Source organism: Bos mutus, chromosome 23, assembly GCF_027580195.1.
Source record: "Bos mutus isolate GX-2022 chromosome 23, NWIPB_WYAK_1.1, whole genome shotgun sequence".
NCBI classification, from domain to species: Eukaryota; Metazoa; Chordata; class Mammalia; order Artiodactyla; family Bovidae; genus Bos; species Bos mutus.
Window position 1 is genome coordinate 34629704 of NC_091639.1, and position 6812 is coordinate 34636515.

The following is a 6812-nucleotide window of genomic DNA, read 5'->3' on the forward strand; positions in this document are numbered from 1 at the left end:
GGAGCGTTGGCGAGGCCCCGAAGGGGGTGGGGAGCGTCGGGCGCCCAGCTCACCTGCAGCGCCGCGCCTGGAAGCGTTTAGCGCGAGAGGGCGCGCCCAGCTAGAGGCTCCCCCGCCCGGCGGCCGCCCGCTGGGCCTGGCCCGCGCCCCGCGCCCTTGGCATAGCCGTGGCCGCCGCGCCGCCTCCGGAAGGCCGGTTTCCCGGAACGGCCAGAGGGCGGCAGGGAATCCGCGCAGAGGCCCTGGAGCCACCCCTCGCCTTCCCGATCCCGCCCGAGGCGAGCTGGCGCTCTGGGGAAGCCGACGCCCGAGCCCTGGGCTGCGCGCGAGGCCAGCCCCGGTCTAGGGCACAGTCCCAGGGACAGAGACTTCCCCCAGGTCCTTACAGGGGTCCCCATTCCTGCGTGCCCTGAGCCCGGGGGCTGGCCCTCCCGGCAGCCGCGCACTCCCTGCCGGGGGCTCGTCGCCCCGCCGTCCGCCCGCCTTCCCCGGCCGAGCGCCCGGCCCCGGCACGCACAGGGTTAAGCAGGAGCAGGTGTGTCGCCAGATGCCGCTCACCACCCCTCTCCCCCGCAGCCCCGTCGGCCTCCTCCTCCGCCCACCCGCTCAGAACCAAACAGTCCCAAATAAAAGTGCTATTGTTGCCTTTCCCCACCCCCGTCGCTGCCCCGCCACCTGGAGCGGAGCCCGGTCCCCTCTTCACCTGCCCCGGGGCCGGCTGGGGGGAGGGGAAGTGGGGCCTCCGAGCGGTGACTTCCGCTCCCCCTGGGCCTCCAGCTTCCCCGCCCCCAGCGCTCCCAGCACCGACCCCTGGGTTAAGGCCGGGGCGGGGGACGTGGTTTTGCGGGGGAGGTAAGGGGGGGTTCCTTTCTGACCCGAGAGCTGGGTTCTGACCTCCCCGCGCCCCTCTCTCCAGCCCCCCATCCTCACTGGCTAGACCGCGGCGGGGTGTGCGAGGCTGAACAGTAGGCCCTGTCGAGGCGCCCAGGACGGTGCCAGCCTCGCTCGGCAACTGGCAGCTGGTATTTTTAAAACATTATTTGTCCCTCAGCAAGTCAAGGAAGGCGGGGTAAGAGTAAGGACTCCCTTTTACAGACCGAGGAGCGGAGGCGCGCGGAGGTGAAGTGTCTAGCCCAGACAGGAGGCTGGTCAGAACTCAGAGGTCTGTGGGCTCCCCTGGCACCGCTGGGCCTCGGGCGCTCATTGGATGGACAAGGAATGGGGGACCCCAGAGACTGGCAGCCTGGCACCGCCTCGGATTCAGTGTAGGCCGTTAGACTAGTTACTCCTCCCCAGGTTTCCTCTGGTCTTAAACCGATGGGGGTGGGGGTGGGGGTGGACCAGCGTGATTCCTTATTTCCCTTAACTCCTAGAAGCTGGCTGACCCCCGGAGGTCTGAGGGCCCCGGGGTGGGACCCCGGAGGTCTGAGGACCCCACGTAGGAGCGAGGCAGCCGCGGCCTGTCGGAGGGAAGAAAATGTTTCCCCTTTCGCTCCCCATCTCCTCCAGCCTCCCCCGCCCTGCCTCCATCCCTCCTGCTGGCCCCAGGGAGGCTGAACCACGAGGTTAAATAAATATCTGACGGTGACTCAAGGAAACGAGTCAAGACCGTTGCCGGGAGAAGAAACCCAGACCTCAGTGAAGATCCGCCCCCGAGTCCGAGCGGCCCCCGCTCCGCCCCTGATGTGTGTGTGTGCGGAGCCCTGGCCCCCTCTGGTCTCGCCTAAGAGCCCCAGGATAGCCACCCCCTCTCCCGGACCTGCTCTTGCTTGATAGTTGGCACTACTGAGGGGTGGGGGCGTGCGCGCAGGGTTACCGTATTTCCTTTCCCTGCGCCCTAGGTTTTGAGCGCAGGTATTTAACTTCTCCAACCCACGGGAAGAGTCCTTTCTGTACTGTGGCAAGTCGGGAGGCTTGAGATTTTGTTTTTGTTCTCTTAGCTCTCCCGTAATCTCTCTCCTGACCTGCCGGCTTGTCAATCCTGTTTCCTATCTCCACCTGAACGTTTAGTGGGCATCTCAAACTCAACGTGTTCAACTTTGAAATTCTGATCTTTCCCCCAGACCTGCTCCTTTTTGTCTTTTCCATCTCCGAACAGGGCAACTTCATCCTTCCAGTTGCTCGGGAAGAAAATCTTAGAATTATTCTCAACCCCTCTCTTTTTCTGTCATGCATCCGAATGCTTTAGCGAATCTTGTTTACATTACCTTCAAAATATGTCCAGAATCTGCTTGCTACCCTTCACCACTTTCCCCACCCCGGCCCCGGTCCAACCCACCAGCTTCTCCTGCCGGGGAATATCGCAGCCCCTCTTGTCCCCCTGCATCCCTTGTCCCCTCAGTCTGTTCTCAGCAGAGCAGCCAGGGTTATCTTTTTAAAATCAAAGTCAGAGCCTGTCCCTCTTCTGCTCAAAAATCGAGTGGGTGCACATCTCACTCAGAGAAAAGGGTCCTTCAAAGACCCTAGAGGATCTGATCAGTGCTCTGCCCTTCCTTCCCACTCCTCTCCCCCTCACTCTATCTATTCCAGTCACTGTTGTACAGGCAGGACAGCATGTTTCTGCCTCAGGACCTTTGCACTTACTATTGCCTTTGCCTGGAACAATCTTTTCCCAGATCCCTACAGTGCTTTCTCATTCATTTTGCTAAGGTTCTTTTCTACCCTCCACCAACCAATACCCCCAGGCTCTCCATCTCCCTTCCCTTGCTTTGCATATCTCAGTGGCTTTTATCACCATCTAATATAGGCTACATGCTTTACCTGCTAATTTGTTTGTCTGTCTCTTCCATTGTAGATGCTATGAAGTCAGAGACTTTTTTAAGTCTTGGCTCAGGACTTCCCTGGTGGTCCAGTGTTTAAGAATCTGCCTTCCAATGCAAGGTAAGTGGGTTCAATTCCTGGTTGGTGGGTTCGATTCCTGGTCATGGAGCTAAGATCCTACATGCTATGGCCCATGTACCACAAGATCCCATATGCCGAACTAGGATTCCATGCAGCTGAATACACACATACATGAACATATAAATATTTTTAAAGTCCACTTAGTTAAAAAAAAAATGTCTCAGACGGAGACCAGAGTTTCACACATAGTGAGCACTTGGTGAATATTTGTTGAATGAATGAGTAAATGAAGGAACGACCCAGTCACCTTCCCTTTCTGGACCTTACTTTTCTCACCTGTACAAGTGAGTTGGATCCAATGAAAGTCCCCTCAGCTTTGAGAGTCCCATGGGGGATTCCAGCCAAGCCATGGGGAATGCCTTCTGTATAAAATAGCCCCAAGGGGAGGGGTTTAGAGGGGTTGAAGGTGGGCTGAGGAGGGTTCTGAAGTATCTTCAGAAATCTGGAATTGTCAGCTTTCCTGATACTTGAGGGGTCGGGAGAGAAAAGCGGGGAGGAGTGCGCTCACCAGTCATTCATTTGTTCAGGCCAAATGCACTTCAGATGCCTTTACCAGAGGGTCCCCAGGGCAGAGGCACTACTGTAGAGGGAGAAGGGGGCAGTACCCAAAATGAGTCTTCGATGGCTGAGCTGAGCTTTTATAGACACTGGGAGTCAGAGATGAATTAGACTCAGTCCCCTTTCTGGGGGAGCTCAGACTAGTATCTAATAACTTTTAAACAATGATTGGTGTGTTGTAATCAGGAAGCTTATTTGGGGGGCCGACAGGAGAATGATTGCAACTCTATCCATGGTGGGAGCAGATGTCAAAGGAGGCTTCCTGGAGGAGGTGACACACCCGAGCAAGACTTGAAAGATAAACAGAGGTGAGTAGGGCTTTTGGTGACGGCATGACCGTAGTGCCAGCACTTCTGGATCATGGAAGTGATGTGGTAAGAGATGAACGCTGTGATTTGGGAAGGTAAGAGCAAGGGGTAGAAAGCGGAACCAAGGTGTTACCAGAGGACGCTTATGCACGGAGGTTGCAGCCTCACCCAGAGCACCTACTCATTCATTCAGGAAGCATCCCTGAAGGTCTCCCATGTGTCCAGCCTGGGGCAAGACCCCGGAGGAGACCTGGGCAGCGGACAGGACACTTGGGCCATCAACAGATCTGGTCCAGGTTGGCTGTGTGACCCTGGGTGAGCCTGGAGCCTGTCTGAGCTTTAGTTCTCCCAACTGTAGAGGCAACAGATAATTTCACCCACACTGTATGACTCATGGAGTACATTGAGGATCAAATGAGATATGCACTTACAAGTGTATGACAGAGAGACAAGAATTAACACAAAGCAAGGTCTCAGTCCTTCAGGAGCTTGGAATATGGTCTTTGTAGCTTACAGCCCCCTCCCTTGTTCTCCCAACTTTCTTTTTCCATCTGGGTCTTGCAGCCCCTTGGGACTGGCTGACTCCCACCATAGCCTTGCACTTACTGGCCTAGGCTTCCTTCCTGACCCCAGACATCCTAAGAAGGCTCCCCCTTGTGGCATTTCCTGGAATAACAAAACAGGTCTCTGATAAGATATAGGGCCAGACTGACCACAAAGAGGGAGCCGGAAGGACCTGAAGACCTGGGAAAGGATCAGGGCAAACCTGCAAAGGAAGTACATCCTGAAACAGAATGTTAGTCTAGAAGGGACCTGGGACCTCCTCCCAGACCCCATTTTACAGATGAGGAAACTGAGGTTCAGGGAAAAGGAAGTTAGGGGCAGGACCATGACTTAGGTGTCCATACACTCCTATGCTGGGTTCATTCTGTCACACCAGGTACCATATGCAATCCAACTCAATGAACAGTGTATATTGCAAATTCCCTCTATATCTGGCAGCATCCCTCCTAAGGACCTCAGACTAAGCAGTAGTCTCTCCCAGAGCAAAGATTAACAAATGCCAAAGGCTCTGTAGCCAGAGAGGCTGGTATAACTTGAGTTAGTGTATCCTGGATCCAGAAATCAGAGATATACCACTCACCTGGATTTTTTTCTTTTTACTGGGGTATGGTTACAGGGATGAGGCTGGGGGCACAACTAAATCCACATCTAAACGACCAGCTCAGCCAGAGCGGTGTGTGCATGGTGGTGTGTGTGCTGCAGTTGCACGTATGGACTGCTTTCTCCAAAAATTTTCTAACCTACATCTTTTAATTTAGCTCTTGCTATTATTAGCCCACTTTAGAGATAACAGTGAGTCACCAAAGGACCAAGGGATTTGCCAAGGTCAAGAAGAACATTGAGGAAAGACCATCATGGTGCATACAGAAGGCACAGACAGACAGAACACTTGCCCGTGAGACTATCTCTTTTTTATTGAGCTGCTTTTGGGAGGAAGTCCTTGCAACGCGCAGCCCTTTCCTACCACAGAGGAGATTTCTGCTGGCTTCCTTGGATCCTGGCAGCCTGGAGGGGCCTCTAGCTTTATGCTTAAAGTAAAGGGTGAGTTGGGTGATGGACACAAAGAATACAGCAGAGGAAGAGGGGTTGCCTGCCTGCATTGAGCTGGGGGGCTTTCAAATAGCTTCATTTGGCTCACTGGCTGGTTGAGGGGAGGCCTGGATTTCTGATCACTGCAGGGATTGGAAAGCAAAGCTGGGCTTGAGGGCCACTGTGAAAATGGACCAAGAGCCAGGAAAGACGTGGTTGCTGTGTCCCATTGCTTCATCAGCAGGATGCTAAGTGGATAGAGAAAGCCTGGGATCGGGCGTGGAGCACACTGGGTCCCGGGTTCAAGTGCTGTATGACCCTGTACATTGCAGAGCAGTGGTCGGGAATGCGGGCTCTGGAGCCAGGCTGCCTGGGTTCACATCCCAGCTTCCCCACTCAGTAGATCTGTGGGACTTCCCTGGTGGTTCAGCGGTAAAGAATCTGCCCACCGACGCAGGGGACTCGGATTCTATCCCTGGTATGGGAGGATTCCACAGGCCGCAGAGCAACCACGCCTTGGAGCCTGAATGCCTTAACAAGAGAAGCTGCAGCAATGAGAAGCCTTCACACTGCAACTAGAGAGTAGCTGCAACTCGCCACAACTAGGGAAAAGCCGGTGTGCAGCAATGAAGACTCAGCACAAACATAAATGAATAAGATAAAATAAATAGATCTGTGGCCTCAGATTCACCTCTCTAAGCCTGTTTTCTTATCAGTAAAATGGGGAAACGGTAGTTCCCACCCAGAGATTTTTGGAAGCCTTATACGAATGAATCATGTGATGTACTTAGGAAAATGCCCAGCGATATAGTAAGTGCTCAATAAATGCAATCTATTATTAGAAAAGACCCATCTGAGTGACGAGATCATCACCTGTGCAGTGAAAGGGGCTCTGTCAGTAGACTGATTTCTGGTTTGGTGACCACACCTCTCTGGGGGACGTTTTTTTATTTTTTCCCCAGGAGGGGCAAAACTATAGAAAATAAAGCTTGGCACAACATTTTGTGGTATAGCTTACAGAAGATTTGAATGTTTCCCCGAGAGCATGAGTTTTACAGGGTGGAGTCCCAGGACCAGAGCATCCTAAGATTCCTGGACCGGTTAGTCTGTAGCTCTGGAGATATCTTCTCAGTCTGGAGGGTGTCAAGTCCAGGGACCACCCTGCTGAATGACTGGCGCTCCTGACCCTAAGCCTGGCAGCTTAAGCCTTGGTGCCCAGAGAGGGTGCTGAGGTGAGTCCTGGGGAGCTGAGTTCCCTGCATTGTCCTGCATCCCAGCCTGTCCCTGGGGGATAGATTTTGGGGGAGGAGGAAAGAGAGGCCTTTGTGGAAGAAGGCAGGCAGAGAAAGCTCCTTGCCCATCATGTTTACTGAACTGCACTGAATTATGACTAAATGCCAAGATCTGGCTTCAGGCTATTGACTAAATCATTTAGGGGTTGACAGAGGAGGG

General features: G+C 54.0%; 1 long non-coding RNA gene across 8 annotated transcripts; it reads left to right on the top strand.

Moving 5' to 3' along the window:
• Nucleotides 1-710: 710 nt before the first annotated feature.
• On the top strand, nt 711-6044 carry LOC138984891 (uncharacterized). Of its 8 annotated transcripts, none has more exons than XR_011462127.1 (5): nt 1087-1162; nt 2795-2880; nt 3670-3767; nt 5106-5372; nt 5510-6044. It is a non-coding gene; the product is annotated as an uncharacterized lncRNA (long non-coding RNA). The 8 variants fall into 8 exon arrangements; XR_011462133.1 differs by having other exon boundaries at nt 5693-6044; XR_011462128.1 differs by having other exon boundaries at nt 5761-6044.
• The last annotated feature ends 768 nt before the right edge of the window (nt 6045-6812 follow it).